The 20,585-nt window shown below is 45.8% G+C and overlaps 1 protein-coding gene and 1 long non-coding RNA gene across 3 annotated transcripts in view; one reads left to right on the plus strand and one right to left on the minus strand.

The window, feature by feature from the left end:
• Positions 1-5,684: 5,684 nt before the first annotated feature.
• On the minus strand, positions 5,685-14,188 carry LOC130684711 (uncharacterized). The gene is made up of 3 exons (XR_008999073.1): positions 14,040-14,188; positions 10,056-10,260; positions 5,685-8,177 (listed from the first exon to the last, which is right to left on the minus strand). It is a non-coding gene; the product is annotated as an uncharacterized LOC130684711 (long non-coding RNA).
• VGLL4 (vestigial like family member 4) overlaps positions 12,811-20,585 on the plus strand; it is a 174,205-nt gene continuing 166,430 nt past the window's right edge. The window contains exon 1 of one of the 2 annotated variants that reach the window (XM_036911375.2): positions 12,811-13,321. The gene's annotated coding sequence lies outside the window, so the exon portion shown is untranslated. Of the gene's footprint in view, positions 13,322-14,258; positions 14,398-20,585 lie in introns of those variants that run through there. The other variant, XM_036911376.2, reaches the window with a different exon arrangement.

The following is a 20,585-nucleotide window of genomic DNA, read 5'->3' on the forward strand; positions in this document are numbered from 1 at the left end:
AGCAGGGTGCTTGCAAGCTGAATCTTCAAGCACCTCCCAACCAAGCCCCCCGTCACCCCAAGAACTCTTCTGGGAGCTGCACCCAACAGGATCAGTTCACCTCTTGTTGACACTCCTGTCTTCAAGGGAGCTGGGAAATCAGCATTCTCTTGTTGGGGTGAGGAGAGAATGGATGGTGATTGGTAACTAGCAGCCTCAACTATAAGGGCCTTGTCATCTAGGTAGGGGTGCAAGCATGTAACTAATTACTGACAATGCCTGTATGTGTAAGAGAAGTATGACAGAAAGGCTGCAGAGCCACAAATCCAGCCTTGAAGCAATCATGAAGGGCTTCACAGGAGGAGACCTTTTGAAGAAATGCCCAGTAGAGGGAACTGCGCTGCATGGACCAAGACATAAGAAAGCCTGTCATATTTAAGATGGAGTAAGGTCTAATGGTGTTCAAGCATAAAGTGTTTTCAGGAGTGTTGGGAAAAGAGGCTAGAAAAGTAGGCTGGGACCAGAACGGGAAGAGCCTTGGATGCTGTGCTAAGAAGTTTGGACTTGGTCCTATAAAGCAGTAGTTTTCAAACTTCAGCAAGTTTCAGGAGCATCTGGGGGGCTTGTGAAAACACAGCTTGCTGGACACCACTGCCAGCGTTTCTGGTGAAGTATGCCTGGGCTAGGGCTAGAGAATTTGCATCTGTATTTCAAACAAGTCCCTGCTGATCAGGGGACTCCATTTGAAGAACCGCAGATATAAGGAATCGGGGATGGACAGAAGTTCTCAAGTAGGTAAATAATGTGATCGGTTTTTTTAGAACGATCACCAATGAAGTTAACCTGGAAATGAATGACTTCCTCCAGAATGTAAATCTCTCAGCTACAGCGACTCCTTATGGGCACAGCCCTGTACAGTGGGTAGCTGGCCCTAGAGGCACCATACGGCTCAGGACTGATGATATTAAAAGCAAAGGGTGAGGTGTTGAGAGGATCTGGGTTCAAGGTCTGTCTCTGTGGCCAACTGGCTGTATGAACTGGGGCACATGTGTTAACCAATTTGAATGCCAGTTAGGACACCAGTAACAATAATTACTACCATTTATTAGGGTTATGTAATCATTGTGTTTAATACAACTGTCCTAAAAACATAGGTACTAGTGTTCCATTTTACAGGTAAGAAAATTAAGGCTCAGAAAGACTAAATTACTTGTTCAAGATTCCAAGACTATTAAATGGGATTAGGATTCAAAACCAGGATTTTTTTTTTTCTTTTCACTCCAAAGCTTATGCTCGTAACTACTTTGCCATGATTTCTGAAACTGGGGTTTGCAAATGTATTCTTAGGAATTTATGAGTTGTCTGTGAGAATTTTAGAAATTTAGTGTTTTTGATGTTTATCTTTAAAAAATGGAGAGGAGCAAATACTGAATCATCTGGATAACCCTGCTAGCTGATTTCAGGCCCTGCATTTGCATTTGTGTTTGCAACAGCATTAGGGTCAAGCAGAACAATTTTAATTGTCTCAGCCCAATGACAAGAGAACATCAGTAGTCTTCATTAGTGAACGATGTGCCTATGAAAAGTAAAGAGAAAGTGACCCCTAGATACACTGTATGAATGATGAGCTCACCGTGGTTTGAATGGAGAAAAGAGGTGAAAAGGTTAAGTCATCTAGAGGCCCATGGTAGTAACAAAATAAAATCACATGAGCCTGTAGCATTCATATTCACACGACTGACTAACAACTATTTAGTTTCACAACACAACATCATGTGTCATAGTAGGTTAATGCGGTTAATTTCAAATCGCTGATTTTGTGGCATTGCTTGTGCTTAGCTTGCAAACGTGCATGTGTTCTATAGTTGCTTCAAAGTTACAAGCCCCAAAGGAGTTCATACTTGGTTTTATGGTGCACATATTTGAATGACATGAGAACAAAAATAATGTAAGTCAACTTTGGGACTCCTGGGAATTTTTATTCTTTACTGGGGGACTGCAGATTACCTAGGATTAAGCCAGGGTGTGGGTTACAATCAAAAGAGGTGGTCTCTGGTTAATATATGCAGAAATGGAGTTTATTGAATGGGTATTGGGTGGCTGAAGAAAAATCAGATGGGAAGGCTAGAGAACCAGACTCAGGAAGTGGTCAGGAGCTAGAGAGGGTGGCCAGGGCTTGCCCTGGAGTCTTCTTGGGTAGAAGATGCTCTGACGCTTCCAGCACTGTAGCCATTGCTCTTTGGGCCCGGGCACCACCGTTACAGGGTTCTTGATTCCGCCACCACTAAGCCTTCAAATCACCCTATCCAAACTGAAGGTCCCGGGCAGGAACCTCCAGTTGGCTGAGCCTAGGTCATTGCCTACCTCCTGCCAGCAAGGGGCCATGGGGCTCCCTCTGGCTTCTGGAGATTCAGTCAATGAAGAATTTCCCCCAATTAGGAAGAACCTCTAGGTGCTGAGGAGCCCAAACACAGCCAATGTCCACTATAAATGCTCTCATATAAAACAGAGAAAATGGGGCCGATTCCAGGGATGTCAGCATTAAACAAGACAGCTTCATGATCACCGGCTACAAAACCCTGCCCACATGTTCACAGTTATTGCTGAGCAGTGTCCAGAGAGATCCCACCGATCAAGAGCAGTGACAAAAGGCCGGACTCCCTGATAGTTTTGTTTTGTGGCTCTCACTATCGTGGGCGAAGCAAGAGGGAAGCATGCAACGTAAGTCAAAGGGCCTGAGAAGCTGTGTCTTGATAAAAAATTTTTTTTCGTTTAAATTCTCTTCTTATGTTTATAAAAGCAAGCCAATAAAAGGCCAGTGGCTCAGTATTTGGCATTGAGAAAAACAAAGCGTTTATCGCAGCAGCGTTTTTATGCTTCCGTCCTCCTGAGCTAATCACACAACTGGTTTTGCTCGGGGTGTGAGGGATGGGAAGTGTTTGTGTCCAGGTTGCCGCTGGCGCTTTGCTAAAAAATACTTCCCTGCAGTGTTGCACATGTGGCTGCGATTAACTGTGAGGAAAACCTGCTGCACAGGGGAAAAACGTGCATTCTGTGCTCCACATTGGGAAACCGTTACTCTTTCTTCTTTTGGTCGCAAGTCCCCCACTTGGAAGGTGTTTCATTTTGGGAATTGCACCGGAAGTTCCTGATTGTGCAATGCTGGTTTCGCAGATTTCTGCACCCGGAAATAGGTTTGTTTTTCTCCCTCCTTCTCTAGTTACATGAGGGCGTTGGGGGAAAAACCTGTTTTGCCTACTGCATAATTCCCGCCCCCCCACCCCCGCGCATCTCTGAGCTTATCCCCTGCCCCGCTTCCCCATTCCCACCTCACTCCAGCCACACTAGCCTCCTGGCTGGTGGTGGAACATGCCAGTTATTTTTCTGCCTCTGGGTCTTTGCATTAGCTGGGCCTTTTCCTCCCCATGTGGACCCATGATTTGCTCCCTCCACGTCCTTGAGTATTCTGCTCAGATGCCCCTTACTATAGAAATCTTCCTGTTCCTGGTAATCCCAGACACCACGTCCCTGATACTTTCTCATTCATTTTGCCCTATTCTCCAGGGTACATTATACATTGTATCCTTACTTCTGTCCATTTACCATCTTCTTCTACTTAAATACAGTCTTCATGAGGAGGAGACGATGTCTTCTTCCTTGCTAATCACCAGTGCCCAGCACATAGTAGACACTCACTAAACTATGTATTGAATGAGTGAATGTTTATAATAGTGACAGCTATCATTTCATGGGTAATAGAAGTACAATATTATTTCTAATAGAGGAGGAAGTTATATGATGCATTGAAGGTCAAGGGCAATGAGGGGCCATACCACTACATGAAGAGGTGTCAGGATCAGAGGCCAGTGGATAAAGGGGAAATGCAACATTTACATCTTCAAAATTGACCCCCGTTCTGCAGCCCTGGCTCACCCAACTGCTTTTTCACCATTTCCTTTGCATATCTCGTAGGCAGCTCATACTGCATATGTCCAAATTGGAACACTTGATACTCCTGCCCCCGGTATAAATCTGTTCCTCCCCAATTCATTTCAGTTAATGACCACCTTCCACCTGTGCTCAGGCCAAAACCCAAGAAGTCATCCTGGGTGCCTCACTTCCCTTCAATACCTACATGCAATCCCCCAAAAAGTTTGCCAACTCTACCATGACAGAAACGGCCACCAAAGATCTGTGTTCCCTTCCCCGTTGCATAGAACTGCTGGTGGGAAGGGGCTGCTCACACAGGGACTACATTTCCTAGCTCCCTGCCATTCAAGTGACTAGTTCTCATCATGTGATACAAGTGGAAGGGATTTGTGCTACCGTGAGGCCCATAGAGAAGCATGTGTGCCTTCTCTGTGCTCTCATTCTCCATCTGCTTGCTGGATGAAGAAGATCCTGCAAAGGTTTCTGCAGACCCAGGGGCTGGCAGAACCACAAGAATGAAGGATCCTGGGTCCCTGAGTCACTGCTTGGAGAAGAGCCATTGCTCTTCTAGCACACCTGTTTGGACTTTATGTGAAAACTCACCAAGTTTGGGGGATTATCTGCTACAGAAGCTGGCATTACTTTAACTAGTTATTTATGTCCAAAAGATACTTCAAATCTGTCCACTTGTCCTCATTAATCTCTTATTCTATTTGGAACCACCACCCTCTCATCTGAAAGACTGTAAAAGTCTCCTAACTTATTTTGTTGCTTCTATCTCCCTGCCAGCTCTAGACTGTAGGTTTGTTCCCACAAATTTGTATGTTGAAACCTAATCCCCAGAGTGATGGTATTAGTGGGTGGTGACTTCAGGAGGTGATTAGGCCATGAGAGTGGAGCCCTCATTAATAGGATTAGTGCCCTTATAAGAGACCCCAAAGAGTTCCTTTGCCCCTTCTACCACACAGCAAAAAGATGCCCATCTAACAACTGGGAAGTTGGCTTCACCAGTCACCAAATATGCTGGGCACCTTGATCTTGGACTTCCCAGCCTCCAGAGCTGAGATACACGTTTGTTGTTTAAACCACCCAGTCTGTGGTATTTTTGTTACAGAAGCCTGAATGGACTGCAACACCCTCCATGCTCTAGTCTCCACACAGCCATCAGAAAGTCCTTTTAAGAACTCAAATCATGTCACCCCTTCAAATGGCTTCCTCCTGCATGTGGAATATAGTCTGAATTCCTTCCCTAGCATACCCGCTTGCCTAACTGTATCTCAACCCTCTCTCCCCCTACTATTATGGCCCCCCACCCTAGCTGTCACTCAGTTCTTTAAACATGGCCGACGTGCTCCTGCCCCAGAGCCTTTGTGCCCCTCCTTTTTCTGCCTGATTGTGGCATGACTGGCTCATTCAGGCCTCAGATCAAATGTCACCCCCACACAGAAGCCCCCACCCCGATCACACTACCAGACTGATCCCTTTCTGTTGCCACGAGCAGTCCATTTCACTGCCCTGTTTGGTTTTCATTGCTGTTATTACTATTTTAAGTTACTTAAATGACTTCAATTACCTTTCCTGGCTCCTTGCCTCTCCCTCTCCCTCCTCCCCAACACTTCCCCATTAGAGTATAAGCTCCATGAGAGAAGGACCATGTGTGTTTTATTGAGAGTCATAGCTTCAATATCCAGACAGTAAATGCAAACAGATGGTGTTGGAGACAGAAGGAAGGAAGGGGCCGAGGGGCTAGGATGAGAAGGGAGGGAGGAGGATTGCCCTAATCAGATCCAGGACCCTCACAGTGCCTGACCCCAGGGCCTGCATGGACTTCCCGGAGCAGTGGGCTGGGCAGCCCTGGGCTTTAGTAGCCTCAAAGGGACAGAAGTGACAGTACTACCACCCTGAGGCATCAGCTGACTGTTCTTTGGGAAGCTTTCTCCCACTCTGGAAGGAAAAAAATGAAAAGCCTTGCCCTTCTTTTTTCCCTCTTTTCAGAAACCTCATCTATGTTGGACCCAAACCTACTTCCCCTACTGCCAGTGAGCACGGAAGGATTATGGTGCCTCCTTATATATGTAATTCAGAATATCAAGCTGTAAAAATAGTCTAAAGAAATAGTGCCCAAGATGGCTAGTCATTTATATAAATATATATCAGATTCTTTCAAATATAGGTTTGTACACTGTGGTGCCCTACATACAAACAGTCTGCTTACTGGGTATTCCAGCACAGTATGCAGTAGACACATTAAACTTTGAGCTGGGACCCACTTTTATTGATCATGTGACTGTTCTAATATGTACAAACACTTAAAAAAAAAAATCCAAGCTAATATGAATTCATCAGCCAAAGCAAGGTTGACTTGGATGTTAAAGCTGTCTTAAGTAATCAAGTTGATTAAGTATTGAATAATTTTTAATAGTTTTCAAATTATTTAGTACTTTATAAAATCCTCAATCCTTTTTTTTTTTTTTAGCTCAGGCTTTCCTTCCCCTTCTCCAGTTATTTAGATATAACTGTCATACAGCAATGTGTATGTTTAAGGTGTATAATGTAATGATTTACATATATTGTGAAACAATCACCACAGTAAGTTAACACCCATCATCTCACAGAGATGCAAAAGAAAGAAAAAGACAAAATGTTTTCTTTCCTTGTGATGAGAACTTAGGATCTACTCTCTTAACTTTCGGATACACCCCACAGCAGTGGTAGCTACAGTCAGTATGCGGTATGCGACCTCCCTAGTACTCATTTATCTTACAGCTGAAGTTTGTTGCTTTTGACCACCTACCTCCAAGTCACTTTCGTATGGTTACCCTCCTCTGGTAACCATAAATTTGATCTCTTTTTCTATGAGTTTGGTTTGTTTGCTTGTTTACTTATTTACTTTATTTACTTAAAGATACCCCATATAGGTGAGATCATACAATATCTGTCTCTGCACCTGTCCGTATTTGTCTTGCAAACACCTTTCTAAATCGGAATCACTCCCATTGTATAGGTGAGAGAGTGGAAATCAGGGAAGGGTCCATGTGTGCACCCAAGGTCGTGCAGCTAGAGTGGGGGGACCCAGGTTTGAACTCTGGTGTGACGCCGAAGCCTCCCTAATTCCCATCTGCCTTTCACAGTGTCAAAAATGATGTTGGAACCCGGTAACTTTCAATTCCACAAGGTAGTACAGAGGATGGGCAACCAGAGGTGATGTTTCCTTCAGAGTTGAAGTGTTGGTCTACAAGAACAGAATCAACGATTTACTTAGAGATTATCAAAAGGGTCTTTTCTGGGTGAACTTAGTCGTATTGTCGAAGATTGCTGAATGAGGATCAGGACAGCTGGTTTGAATCCTGGCTTTGCATGATTCAAGTAGTTGCACCAAGGCAAATATCTCACCCTTTCTGTGCCCCCATGTTCTCTCTGTAGAATGGGGTCGTGAATGTCTTCCTCGCAGGATCACGTGGCATTAAATGAGAATGCCCAGCGTAGTGCCTCGCATGTACCTGGCGCCTGGTACTGTTGCCTTCCTCCTTCCTTGTTTACTTTCTTCTTGCCTATATATAGCACATGCTTGTAAGAGCTGAATGCAAAAGAAGAAATTGGATCCAAGCAAGACATGGCAATCTTGGTTTGGAGAATTTCTCCCTGAGGTATTATCGTCCTCCAAGTGATTCCACACTCAGAGGAAAAACACATGCTCATTTTGGGTAAGTTCTCCAACTCAAACCATTCTCTGCCTGACAGGTAGCTAGTTAATTGTGCCCAAACTCTAGCTGGCCTTAAATCTAGCATCTGCAACATTCGTTTCGGTGGAAAATGGCTCATTATCTCCTGCCCCACCCCACTGAACTTTGTCTCTTAGGAAAGGCAGCAAGAAAATATTGCCAAGCAGAGCTGTTCTTACAGTATATGAAGGAAAATCCTTGTGTGAGGACAAATCCAATCTGTGATCAGTGTTAGATCTCACTCACTCAGAGATGCAAGGTCTGAGCAATTGGTCTGGTCTTGCTTAAGGGGAACTCATTCAGAACTGTGCTATGAAGAGCTGACATTCAGAAAAATGCTCACCACTGACTCCTGACAGGTTTGCAACGGTACCTCCACGGTCCTTGGAACACTGCCCTCAAGCATGTCTCTTCACCAAATTCCCCAAGCAGCTCAAGGCTCAGGTTACTACCATGCAAAATGGCCTCATGGCTGGACTCCATCCAGTTGGGTGAAGGGTGAAATCCACATTGGGTCATGGTGGAAGTGGGCCTCATTTCTGGGCTCTAAGACAAGGAAAGGAAAGAAGGGAATTGAGTGCTTGCTGTGTGCCTGGCATGTTTAGGTCCTTTCATATTTCTTTCTGCCTGGAAATTCTGCCAAAGTGTTAACCATCCATAGCTCTATCATTTACCATGTTCCAATCCTGTGACCCCATTGCTGAAATCTGAGCAGCAGAGGACTTGGAAAGTCAGATCTGGGTTTGAATTCTGACTGCCTGCGCTTGGATAATAGTTCAGTGAGGGCAATGTTTGTTCACTGCTGTATCCCCATAGTGCCTTGCACATAGTGGGGCCTCAATACGTACTTTAGTTGAATTACCAATCTGGGATTCTCACTTAGCCTTTTTAGAGCTGTGTCCTCAATATTAAAAGTAGGAAAAATAAAACCTATGTCACAGGAGTTTTAAATTATACTTGTTATTTTAAGATAATTACAGATTCATATGCTATTATAAGAAATAACAGAAAGCGATCTAGTATCCTTTCCCCCAGTGGTAACATTTTTCAAAATCTTAGTACAATATCACAACCAGCATACCGACATAGGTCAATCCATTGATCTTGTACGATTTTCCTTCTAGGATTTTTATAGGGATTAAATGCAGTTATGTAGGCACAGTGCTTAGTGCAGTGCATGCACATTGTAAACATTTAATAATGGTGGCTAATGTGCTTCTAGGAGACAATATGATATAGACCAGTGCTTCTCAAAGAGTAATGTGAATATGAATCATCTGGGGAGCTTGTTGAAGTGCAGATTCTATTTCAGTAGTTTCTGGTCTGAGAGTCTGCATTACTAGCAAGCTCCCAGGGGATGTCTGCTGTGGAGTGACAGGCTAAGCATGTGGACTCGGAATCACACTGTCAGGGTTCAATTCTAGTTGCACCTTTATGATCTCTAAGGCCTTGGGCAAGTTATGTAACACCTCTATGCTTCCATTTCTTCATTTGCTTAATGGAGATATTTATAATCTCAACCTCATGGGGCTGGTTTTGAGGCTTAAATTAGATAATTGTCTTAATACAGTGCCCAGGCCAAAGTAGGTTCTCATTAAATGTTAGGTGTCGTTATTATTTTTAGATAATTTCTTATTCTGTATTCTCTTATTGAAATAAGATCATCTGAGTTTTTCCACTGCTGACTCTGGCCTCCAGGAAAGCAGAAATTCCCATCCTCACTTTATAAGAAAAAGAGAGAAGTGATTGTTAGAAGGGATTTTCAGAGCTCTTCTAGATCAAAAATGGCAAACATCTGGTTCACCAGTTCCTATTCCCTGCCCACAGCAGACACTACTAATCAACTGTAACACTCTTTTTTCATTGAACATCAACTATGGCTTCAGAGTCCTCAACAGAGGGCTCCAGGCAGAGCTGGTGCTCAAGATCAAACCTGTCTGCCAAATCTGATCTGGGCTAAGCTCCTCACAGGTGTGAAGACTTAGACCCAGAGGTGTACAATGACTTCCATGGGCTCACACTGTTACCTAGAAAACACCCATCTTCTGAACTAGATCCCACATCTTCTGTCTCCTCAGTGCTCTTTGTGGAACAAGTTGGAATGAGGTGAAGAAAAGAATAGGAGAAATTCGTGTGAGCACATTATGAGCAAAAGGACACAGGGTAGAAAAACACATTCTTCCTAGACACTTTAGTGCATCAGAAGAACAGTAGTCTCTGTGCACTGTGAGCATTTCAGATTGGCAGCCATTGGTGGTCTGCCTATTTCCCTCTTAGAAGTATGACATGGGAGGGCAAACTGAGAAATCAACTACTTCTTGGGAATCTGGTGTGGAAAGGAAAACTGTTCTTACAATACCTATTAACTGTGGAGCCTTAAAATATTATAAGGAACGAATGGAAAGGCAAAGACTTTATTCTTACCTCACTGGACTCCTGAGGGTCTTTCAATGTGTTGCACTGATTACACAAGCCTTGTGCTACCCCGACCCCCGCTGTCTGCTGGCAGCTCGTTGTATACCCTGTGATTCTGCCTCTTCTCCCTCTCATTTCTCATCACTGGGCCATGCTTGACTTCCAGGACCCTCATGGACACATGACTTCAAGGTAGATCAGATTGTGGCCATTTCTATGGATTAGTAGAAAGAGAAGAATCAGATTGTGTCTCTCAGCAATTTGAACTTTGAAGGTATAAAAAGAGTCAGTTACCAGTGGGGACAAAGCCAAAGGGCTGAGCAGGGACAGGAATAAGGGAGCCAATGCAATGGGGAAGCTCCTTGGGCCAGAGATGGGAAAGAACTAACTGGGGCAGGAGGCGCAGAGAAACAGGGAGTGTGGTCAGTGACTTTGTGGTCTGTGGGGGAGGCAGAATAATGGGCCAGAGTGCATCCTTTGGTCTTCTGCACTTTTTTCCTTTTAATTTATAAAATATTCTAATATGAAACATTTCAAACACATGAAAGAGCAGATGAGACACTATACCAGCTCCCCTGTACCTGTCACTTGGCTTCAACCATCATCAACTCAGGGCCATTTGTTTCTTCTCAATCTCTACTTACCCACCTTCTGGATTATCTTAGTTGTTCTTTAAAAATAACAATTTGTGGTGCATTTATGAAATCCTTGGTGTGCAACTCATTCTCACCAGTGGTCCATGTACAGCCAACATGTACTTTTTTAGTTAGCTTACTTACGGAGTTTCTTGTTTTTGTTTTTATAAATTTGTCACCTTTCACCCCACCCGGTAGCTCCATCTGTATTTATTTTGGTAAAAATATACATAATATAGAATTTACTATCTTAACCATGTTTAAGGGAATAGTTCAGTGCCATTCACATTGTTGTGCAACTATCACTTAAGTAGTTACTTTTGATAGTGAACCTGTGAACCCACCACCCGAAAGCTCTGACCTTGACGATAACCTACATCAAACCAACAAGTCCCTTCGTAGGTAACCATCATTCTGAATCCTCACTTCATTGTTCCCTTACTTCCTTTTAATATGGTGTTATTACAGATGTATGTACTCTTACAATTAGTTTTCATCTTGTTTTTAACATTACAGACAGGATATTGTGCTGTATGTAATCTTTAGGGACTTATTTTTTTCATTTAGTTTTGTCAAGATTCATCCTTCTTGCTGCAGGTCAGTATGCCATTTGTTTGGGCTGCTGTCTAATGTTCCACTGTGGGAATATTCTGTATGTCTGACATACTCCAGTTTCAGTCTCCCTGTATCTTGACAGCACACCCTCTTTTTCACACAATTACTTGAGTGTGTCTCTTTTGCACAACTAAAACAGCCAGCTTAAAAGAACCATGCATAGATGATGCCAGAGCAAACTCACATGAATGCTGATATAAGGGAAGCAGTGAGATTAATCCTCGGAAAGGTCGAAAACTGGTTGCATCCCTGAGAAAAGGCCCTCTGTCCCCATGATTTATCTGCAGAGTAAGGCTCCCACTAAGCAGTGATGGACATGAAAGAGGCAGCTTTAGGACCACCACACTGACCCAAAATGGAAATCATTTAGCAGCATACAAATGGCAGAGTCGCCTAAAGATCAGATGAGATAATGGTATGTGGGGACACTTTGTAAACCCCAGAGCCATTTTATAAATATGCAGTTGTATTATGATTGCTATCATTATTCATTTGCACTATCTGGGCAGGTCACTTTCCTATGCCTCCATGATTCCAGGGGGTTATCTCTTCATAAGGTGCCCCAGCAGGCCTGGATTTAAGGCAGGAAGAGAGGAGGAGGGAGATGTGAATATTCAAGGAATATTCTGTCTAATCTTTAGTCCATGCAACAGCTCTTCAAAGTAAGAATTAGTATCTCTGTTTTATGGATGAGAACTGGATTTGATGACATGCCCAGAGTCCTACAACAAATAGATATGGAGTTTGGATTCAAATTCAGGTCTGTCCAAATCCAAAGAATTTTTCTGTTAACTTCCCACGCTTACTGAAATCTGCCCAGTCTTCCTTTTTTCCTCATTCCTGGTCCTAATTTGACAGGATGAAAATTTCCTCTAATGATGGTTCTCAGGATGTAAGTCTGACACTGTTGATGACTACTCTGGAGTCTATGTAAAAATAACTTTTGAGAAAACTGGGAGCCTTCCCAGCTTCAATCTGTGAATTTTCATCTGTGAGCCAGGTCACTCGGGTCGCCCCATTGGCAGCGGCCCTGGGTGAACTGGAGGAGAGTGTGTTGCACAAGGCCCCGCCAGACCTAGGCTCTTGGTTAGGGCAACACCTCCACCTGTTCTAGATAAACCATCTAATCTCCCTGCAAAGTGGAACTATTAACACCTGTCCTGCTACCAACAGAAGCTAAGATCAATGAGATAATATGCTGTGACTTGACATGCTCAGATGAGGTAATAGATGGGAAAAGTTTGAAAACTGCAAAGCGTTTTCCTCCAGCATTGACGCAAGCTGGTTGTTTTTATTATCATTCCCTCTCAGCAGAGCGCTCTCCCAAGGAAAGCCCTATAGTAGGAGCCCCTAATAATGACTGAGGTTTGAGAACAGCCAGGAGGCAGGCAACACGAAGCCTTTTAAAGCAAACCAGAGGAAGTCCAGTCTCTATTTATTTTATGAAGTTAGCGGCTGGATATGTTAAGCAAATGTTTTCTTAATTGTGGCAGTATGGGAAAACAATGGGGCAAGGGCTGCGGGGGATAGGGGAGTATCAGGCCTCCACCCCTCCTACCACCCACCACCGAATCTCCAGAGAATGACCGGAAAAAATTGAAGATAGGGCTTTTCTTTCCGTGGTCACATGTCTACACTGCTGCTGTAATAAGAACCTGCACCAATTAGAAATGTTTCACCTCCTCTCCTCTGCTCCTCCCCGGACACATTTCAGAGCAGACTGGGTTGTGGACTCTGGAGTTCGCCAGTGTGTGAGCGGCTGGAGGGGCCTCTTTCCACTCGTCTCCCTCCCTCCTTCCCTTGCACACTGTTTTCATTTACGGGGACTTCCTCCTCCGGGCGAGGGAGGGGGGAGGAGAGCCGCCGCCGGGCTCCCGGGGTGTGTGGCGTGGAGTGGAGGAGCGTGCAATGCTCTAATGGGAGGAAAGCGAGGCGCGTCCGAGAGCCCCGGACTGCAGCGGCCGTTCTGACTGCGGCGGCAACTGAGCACACGCCTCCCCAAGCAAGTGCGACCTGTGCCGGCAGGTAAGTGTGGCCGCCGGCCTGTCGGGGCGGTGTGGCGGGGTGTGAGCCGGTAGTGAGGAGCCAGGGGCCCAGGTCGGCGCCCGTGGAGCGCGGAGACCCGGGGGCCGGGAGGCAAGGGCGGGCGCCGGGGCCCCGCGGCTGAGAGGGTGTGAACGCCGAGCCCTGAGCGCCGGAGGGTCATCCGCCCTTCCCGGCGCTACTTCTCGCGTGTGAGCCCGGGACCGGTGCGGGTCTGAAGCCCTTGGCGGCGTAGGGGCTGCGCGTCTGGCTCGAACTCTCTGGCACTTGCTGGCTGTGTGTGGCGGTGGCAGCAGGTCCCGAGGGTACGAAGTGTGGCTCGGCCGTGGACGCCGCTGTCACGTGTGCTGGGTCCCCGCGGGGCGTGGGGCGCCCTGTGTGCGTGGGGGAGCGTACCTGGCCCACAGCAGCAGGCACCTGGGCGCGCGGGAGGTTCGCGTGTGCGGGCGCACTTAAGGGGTGTTCCCTTGGCCCGGCCTCGGGGCTGTGGGAGACGCTGGGTCCACGCGCCTTCACTGCCCGGCGCGTCCTCCGAGGGGCCCCGCACGGCTCAGGGCCCTTAGCGGAGGTTCGCCGCCCGAGCGCATCCGCACCCGCCCGTAGGTGCGAGAGGTGCCGCCGGGCGCGCGGCGGGCGGGGGAGGGGGAAAGAGCCTCTCCGGGGCGCGCGAGGCCCTGCCCCCGCCTCCCGGCCAGCTCACCTGGGCTGGGCCCCACCTGCTCGGTGGGCGGGGCACGCCGGGGGCGTGTCCTGGCGGGCCTGGCTGAGCCCGCGGAGCCCGCAGAGCCCGGGTGAGGGCGGGCGGCGCCTCATTCCAGGGATTCCTCGCGCTTTCGCGCTCGCGTCCGCCGCGGAGCCGGTCCGGCGCGCGCCGCCCGCGTGTGCGTGTGCGTGCGGGTGTGCGTGGGGGGCGTGAGTCTGCGGGAGCGCGGGTGCGAGCGCGCCTGTGCGTCTGCGCGCTCCGGAGTGCGCCCCGTGCGCCGGGCCGCCGGGCCCCCGCCTCCGCCCCCCACGGGGCCCCGCGGGCCTGAGGCGGGCGCGCCGATAGTCGCCCGGCGGTGAGTGCGGGAGAACCCGGCCGGGCGAGGGCTGGCCTGCGGGGAAGTCTGACGGGCTGACTCGGGGCGGGACCGGGGACATCCTCTTGGAAGGAGGCGGTGGCTTGTTTTCCCGGGGCAACTTGGGGCTCCCGGAGGGAGGTCCAGCTTCTGGAAGGGTCCCTAGTGGAAGGCGTCCCCAATACTGATAATCGGGGGGCGCCGGGCCAGAAAAGGGGCCCAGCGCCCCGCAGCCCTTGGTCCTGGCCTGCACCAGGGGAGGCTGTGGTGCGGGACCGCGGGAATGGGCCGACGATGGGCCGCTGGGACGGGTCCACCTCCTCTTCCTATACTCCCTGCCCCCTGCGCACAAGGCAGACTCGTCCTGCTCCGAGTGTAAGGCGTCGCCGAAAAGCCGAGGTTTTAGCCTTTTTTGTTTTGCTGGAAGTCATCTTTGATTCATAACGTTTAAATGTCTTAGGTTAGGATGACAGAACTTGCTGCGGCTATTAACTTAGTCTTTACGCACTTCTCTGGCATGTCTTCGTCTGTTCGAACTAAATGATTCTTAAAAAATCGGTTTCGCTTTGATCATTGGTGGTGTATGTTTGCTAGTTTTATTTCCTTCTCCTCTTAATAAGAACCAGCCTCTCGGGGAGCGGGGGTGGAGACGGCTCATCTAGTTTTTATCAGCAGCTGGTTGCCCCCACTCTCTTGGAAAGGTACTAATCTTCGACGAAAATGAAGGCTGGCATTTGTTTTCTCTGAACATTCAAAGGTAAAAACAAGAAATGCTCATTTTCTTTTTTTAGTTATTTTAAGTTTTTTTGCATACCATTTTAGCATGCCAGCATACCAAACTTTAACCGTTTGCTCTAGATTCAGGTCCACAGACTTGTAATTGTAACGTCCATTGTTTCCTGTTGCTGCTCATGAGGTCTGCGCATGACTGTGAGGGCAGTAGCGTGGGTTGTTTAAAGAGAGGTTTGAGCTCAGCGCCTTAAGGCCGTCCTACTGATTGGCACGGTTTTAGAACAAGCTCTTTATCACCTCTAAATCTCAATCCTCTAATTTTAAATAATGGGTTTGGAAATACGTTCCTCAGAAATTTGTTGCCTTACTCTCGGTACAGTTCTCTGTTTATTTTTTTCTTGCGTTTCCTGTTGCATCTGGCTGAAAAGTCTTCTCCTCCAAGGTAGAAGTGGTGTTAAACCCCTCAATCTGTTATTTAATTTTGGCAAAATTTTAATCCCAGGCGATTTCTCCTGCCACTGTTTTTTCACACTTTTAGACAGCCTACCTTTGCTTTCCATTTGGAAGGGAATGTGAACTAATTTTTTATGTTGACCGAAATATAGTACAATTAAGAAGAGAATTCTGCTATGAATGGCCATGGAGTACATTCCATAACTGTGAATGTTATAGTAAAAACGGCTCTGGCTTATTTCTGGAGACCTGAGTTCAAATCCTGTCTGTCACCTACTATGTTTGTGACCAGAAAAAGTTATTTCTGCTTAACCTTTGTACTTTACTCTTTGAGAGAGTGAACGTATGTGGTCCAATATACTATAAAGATTCAGGGATTACAAGGAATAACATGCTTTGTAAGTAGTTTGTGTTATGTTACTTGTAAAAGTCTTAGGAGATTTGAGAGAGCTTCTTAAACACCGTTGTTCCCACTTCTCCCAGCTGATTTCGAACTAGGAGTTTACCTTAAGATCTTACTGCTTCTTACGACACAATAATTATGAAACTCAAACTTTCAAATGTTCTTCTTGATATGTAGTTCTGTAATGGGAGATTGTTTTTAACTCCTTACGGAATTGGCCTTGTTACCAGCCTCTGGTGGTTGCCAAAACAAATCCAGAGGAAGGTTTCATTTGTGTCTCTTCCAGGTGTCTCTCTCTCCTAGATAGTTCTGCTTTGCAACTTTTAGTTTGCCAGTAATGAAATAATAAGCAAAAAAGCCATGGTAGAAGTTGCTTTGCAACTTTGAATGTGACTTGAGTTGTAAAACAGTTTTGAAACTCGTGAGGCAAAAGCCAAGGACATTGGGGAAATTCTAATGTGATTAAAAGTATGACACTGTGTGGTGATTTTAACAGATTAGTTTTTGCAGCTATGAGAACCCGGTGAGAGAAAGTTTATTAGCATTAAATTTCTGTAAGATATGTTAACGGAGGCTCATTTGTGATTATTTTAGAGACCCAATCAAGAGTTAATGAAGTCTGTATATGGGAGTTTAAAAACTGGTTGCTGATGATCATTCTGTAGCCGTTTATGGTTTGTTCACATTAAAACAACAGCAAGAACTTGGAAACTGGACTGCTAAGTCTTCATAGTATAAACTGCCAGGGTAAGACAGGAAGGCATGTATGTGGGAGGTACTAAAACCAGAAAAATTCTGTTTACCGGGATACAATATCATAGCTCTTTTGCAACGGAGGAGAACCTTGCAGAACATGCTCTGTCTCATGCTGCAGGTCTGATAACCAGAGACAGCCGATCCTTGTATTTGTAAATTTGTCTACTCATTAAAACTTATTTGTAACCCAGAGTCAGTACTTGTGGCACTTTCTGACATCCATGCGCATGTACAGTGGTGAAAAATTTGAGTCTCCCCAAGCGCACGCTCCCAACTGAGGTCAAACAAGGCAATACTCTGTCTTGTTTCAGCTCTCAAACTGAACAAGTGTGCTTTTGCTGTGTACGTAGTGCCACGTTTTTCTCATTTGAGGGCTTTTTGTTGGTGTTGCCATTTAAAGTGGCCCCTTAGTGTAATATGCGGGCGGCTCTGTCCAGTGTTCCTACAAGCAAGAAGGTTGTGATGTGCCTTACTGAAAAAATAAGTGCTTTAGATAGGCTTCATTCAGGCGTGACTTACAGAGTGTGGCCATGACTTTAACGGTAATGAGTCATCAGTAGACATTGAATAAGGAGTCTTCAAACAGAAACACTCATAAAACAGTGTAGTGATCAGTTGATAAAAATGTGACCAGAGGCTTGCAGGAACCTAATGTTGTGTTTTCCCTAGGAGCGATGGTTCAGTATTAACTAATTCAGTGTTCTTGGAGACTTTATAGAACATATCTACTGTGATAATGAGAATTGACCATATTTACTGATGCTGATAACTAGAGTGCTTCCTAAGGATACACCGTGTCATGGGTTAGGAGACTTTATCTAGGCTTTAATAGGCTGAATTGAGACTGGGGGACAAAGGAGAGTTAGACTCAGGTTTCATAGGAGTTTGCTTTTAGACTATGATGCAAATTCATGTTTCTTGTTCTTGGGGGGGATAGGTCCCTGCAAGGAAGAGGCATTTCAGTGCTTGTGAAGAGGAAATTCTAAATGGCAAGAACAAGCCTCTCCAGAGTAAACTAAAAATGCCAAAGAGTTTCCCTTTGTTCATGTACATTGTTGTGGAAGGCTGTAAGAGACAGATTCACAATAGCCTAAACACAAGAAAGGCAAAGATCATTTTATTCTAATGGCGTTGAAAAATGGTGGGAATTGATAGTCTGCTCAAAAAGGCCAGACTTGAATTTTATTTTTACTCCCTAGACACAGTGGTGTCAGGGTGGGGCCCCCATGCACTCTACAGGGGACACGTTGGGCAGATGGGTGAACTTCACTCGGTGAGGATTTTATGCCAGCATGGGGCAGCCCCACAGTGGGTCACGACATAAGCTATAACCTAAGTTTGGTTTTGTGGCTTTAAGCCTGTACAGATGGCCCTCAGCTGGCACATGGTCAGCTTTCATGTACTCCATGCATTTGCACAGTTCATAGCAATTCCAAACTGAATTTTAGTTACTCTGTGGTGGCACGTTTGGCAGCTCCTGTTGCCAGTCATCAAGGTGACAATGTCACATCACTGACCCCCTTCTCTGGGGAGCTGAGGAGGTTCATAGTGTCAAGCCTTGGGCCATTTCAGCATCAGAAAACCTACTGTGGTTAGTTGAGCATTCATTCAGAGGTTTCCATCCCGTGCGGTTCCTCTTATCCAGCCCAAGCGTCTCTGTTGAGATGGGAGGTGGAGATGTGCACTAGGCAGAGCTGAATTAATGGCAGGCACCTGAGGTTACGTTGTTCCCGGTACCTGATGTGCCCCACTTTGGAGGATAAGGGGTTGATGGCTGCTCAACCGTTAGATGTGCCTGCTGCAGAAGCTTCACAGTAGGGAAAGGAACATCCCTGCACCAAAGTCCCAAGGTTTTTAGTTTTCTAGGACGATGGGTGGACTGGCTGGAGGTTGGCAAGCACCTGAAGCCCAACGAGGGATTTTTACACACATTTTTTAATCTCCGCAAATAAGCAAAGAATGTGTGTATTGTTCAAATTTCAGACATTTGGCCTTGAATTTTCAGGAATGATTATGCTTAGAAGTGAGGAATTGGATGTAAGTGGTAGCTGGCTAAGTCCTTCTGATGTACCTAGTAGGTGCTTCAAATTATGGCAGTGTGGGCCAATTACTCATGCCTGGGATAGGCCTAGCTAAGGAAAGCCGGGCTAGCAAAGGAGCCATCTGCTGATGCTCTTTCTTTGATGATGTGACTGTTGGAAGAGTATTTTGAGTAAGGGCTATCTTCTGTTTAGGAATGTGACATGCAATTTAAGGTTGTGAGATATAAGAGATAATGGGAAAATTAAAACATATCATTTCACTGATCCTTAATAGTTATCCATTGGAGCTTAACAGATTTTCTTGAGCGTGACTAAATAGAAATGATTCTTAATACTGAACCTGTTCTTGGAGCCTGCAGTCCTTAGGGCTCATGTTTAATCCCTAGGTGACTGTGGCCGGGAAATCCTGTGGCTCTGCAGCTTGCTTCAGGTGTTGTTTGCACAACTGTCTGCATCAGCTGGCTTGGTGTGAGCTCCTTCTTACCTGCCTTCCTACTATTCATGTGACTCCATTGCTGGTCTCTGTGTTCAGAGAAAGTAAAATATGGCACGGTTTCCATGTTCCTGATAGGGGAGGGCTTGTTTCTCTGTGCTTACTTTAGAAACTGTCAGATCATCGCCTGAGAATGTCTCTCAGGGCACGGGGGAAGGAATCCAGACGAGAAGTCATGCCTTGGTTGCTGATGTAAGGTTAAAGCTATTATTTTTTTTCCAGATATCCTAAGTAAGTAACAGCATTTTCCCGAAAGGTCTTTATGCAAATGAGCTTAAGAAGAGTGAAAATAGCATTGGGCAGTGAGTCAGGAGACTTGGATTCTAGTCTTAGCTTCTGCAGGAAGTCACTTGTATTCTTGGCACCTTGGTCTTTCATCTGTGGACGAGTCCTACTAATCCTTTTTGGCCAGTTTACAGCAAGAATCCAATCAGTCAATTTATGTGAGTGTTTTTTGAAAAGATGTGTTAACAGTTCTAGGATGGTGGTGGTGGATATAACATCTATTTCTCACTTGAGTTTACACAACTTTTTCAGTTACATTATATCATTAATCCACATGCCAAGGTTGTGGCCATATGAAGTAGGCAACATAATTGCCATTTTCTTTAAGTGAGGACACTTAGGCCTGGAGAGATTAAATGGCCCGTACAATTACTGTTTTGTCTTTCGATCAAAGCCTAGAACAGAATAGGCTTCCACCGGTTGTTGACTGAATGAGGGAAAGCCTTAAAGTAGGATTCCAATTTAGGTTTCTGATGCTAAAGTCTTGGCTCTGCTGATTTAACAAATGGTAAAGTGTGAGGATAAAAAGGGATTATAAGGGTGAGAGATTTAGCAAGTAGAACAGAGAGGGATGGTCTGAAAATTGGATGTTAAACAGGAAGAATGTTGCAAGATGTTTGTGGGGCAACAACTGGGCACACGAGGAGAAGAAACAACTAGGAGGATGTCAGTTCACACCTTCTTGATGTGCCGAAGCTATGCTTGTGTGTGGCCACCAGAATCTGGTGATGACTGGTCTGCAGTTTCATTTCCATTAGCCTTCTTGCTGAGATGGACAGCTGGCCAAATCGGCTGCAGTGTAAGTTGCTCCAGGGCAGTGAGCTTACGTTTCCTTTTCTGTGATGTCTGTATACAGTGTTCAGTCAAAGTAGGAGCTACTCAGTGAAAGCCTCTCAATTCTTGATGGCCAAAAGGGCCAAACTCCGATGCCATGCTGGGATAGTTTGTACTGAGGCTTGTCCTACAGTTGTACTTTTTTGATAGACGAGGCTGAAGAGTAGATGAGGCCAGGAGGTGGTCTGCT

The sequence above is a fragment of the Manis pentadactyla genome, chromosome 1 (assembly GCF_030020395.1).
Source record: "Manis pentadactyla isolate mManPen7 chromosome 1, mManPen7.hap1, whole genome shotgun sequence".
NCBI classification, from domain to species: Eukaryota; Metazoa; Chordata; class Mammalia; order Pholidota; family Manidae; genus Manis; species Manis pentadactyla.